The sequence below is a fragment of the Sapajus apella genome, unplaced genomic scaffold (assembly GCF_009761245.1).
Source record: "Sapajus apella isolate SASKATOON/1434 unplaced genomic scaffold, GSC_monkey_1.0 scaffold4, whole genome shotgun sequence".
Lineage (NCBI taxonomy): Eukaryota > Metazoa > Chordata > Mammalia > Primates > Cebidae > Sapajus > Sapajus apella.
Window position 1 is genome coordinate 39,599,843 of NW_022436944.1, and position 1,709 is coordinate 39,601,551.

Genomic DNA, 1,709 nt, shown 5'->3' on the forward strand with positions numbered 1-1,709 from the left:
CCAGGTTCAAGTAATTCTCCTGCCTCAGCCTCCTGAGTAGCTGGTACCACAGGTACATACCACCATGCCTAGCTAATTTTTGTATTTTTAGTAGAGATGGGGTTTCATCATACTTTCTAATTCCCTTCTCTTGCATTATTGCAGTTTCTTAAACTTCTCATGTAATGTAGAGTAGAAATAGTGAGAGAATATCTTTGCTTTGATCACTGTCTTAGAGGGAAAGCATAAAGTAATGATGAGAAAATGTAAACTTCTTTATAAAATTTTATGCAATCCTTGTATGGTATTCATGCTAGTCATCTCTGTACTGTTCCAATATTAGTATATGTGCTGCCAATGCAAGTACATGTTTTCTTTGAAAATCTGTGACTTCCTTGAGATCAGATTTCATGATTTAGTTATCTTTCTAGTCTATGCACCTAGCATAATGCCCCAAGCATGCAAGAATTGCAATGTGTTTTTTTAAACAAATAACAAACAACTTCTTGAAAGATTATTATGTAGAAGTAACCTAATAATATCTGAGGACCCTATTTTCCAGACGATGTTGATGTAATACTAAGAGATGATATCATGTATTAAGGTAAACTTTTTCACTGACAAATAAATTTGGGAGATTCTGTATCTAAAAAGGAAAAAGATTTACCTATATAACAGAGTAGACAATTCATATTTACACAAATTTGTAAAAGTTTTCCTAATATTGCTATGTAACTAAATTCCTTTATGATCCCTATTTCTACTGATGATTGGAAAGTAATGTAAACTTTCCAGTTACAGTTCACTCAATATTTTCCAGTTTAAAGTCTCCTCATTTAGGAAATGTACACTCAATTTAACTTCTCCAGGTGGTACTCACCATTTCCTTTCCTAAATGGTGTCTGGATTGTGACAAATGTCTTCTGGGGCTTGCTCTTAGTGAAGTCTGATTGAAGGGTAGCTTATCTCACCTTACTCTGGGCAATGGCCTTTTTTCCTACTTTTTCTGCTGTTCAAGTGACTATAACAGGTATACCTTATTACTTATTGTCACAGAAAAATGAAGTCTCAATGCATCTATCCTTACAGTTATGAGTTGAAATATATCCCCTCAAAATTTATGTGACAAAATCCTAATTCCCAGTAACTTAGAATGTGATCTTATTTTAAAGTAAGGCCATTGCTGATGTAATTAGTTGAGAGGTTATTAAGATGAGCCCCAAACCAATGTGACTGTGTTCTTATAAAAAGGGAGAAATTTGGAGAAAAATATGCATATAAGGACTATGCCATGTGAGGATAAAGGCAGAGTTGGGGTCATGCTTCTATAAGCCAAAGAACAGCAAGATATTTAAAAACAAACCTACCAGTTTGATGAAAAAATTTGAAAAAATGCTAGTCAGTGAAATTTTAGGTCCAAAGCAATTTTACTGTTTTAAGCATTCATTTTTAAAGTTATATTTTATAGACCGGATCTTGATCTGTCTCCCATGCTGGAAAGCAGTGGCAGGATCCTGGCTCACTGCAGCCTTGACCTCTCCAGACTCAGATTATTTCTGTGCTTAACTATTTTAATCACCTCTCAGTATTCTTCCTCTTTTCAAAGCTTCTGATGCTCATACAGTAAAGTCTTCATAACTTTAATCAGATTTTCAAGGCCTTTCATGATTTCTCCACAAGATAAATTTGAAATAGAAGTTTCTGCTACTTTTCTCCATTCACCCTTCAAT

At 34.3% G+C, this 1,709-nt stretch overlaps 1 non-coding gene across 1 annotated transcript; it reads right to left on the bottom strand.

The window, feature by feature from the left end:
* Nucleotides 1-238: 238 nt before the first annotated feature.
* On the bottom strand, nucleotides 239-346 carry LOC116544876. Its single transcript, XR_004266079.1, has one exon. It is a non-coding gene; the product is annotated as a U6 spliceosomal RNA (small nuclear RNA).
* Between the last annotated feature and the right edge of the window lie 1,363 nt (nucleotides 347-1,709).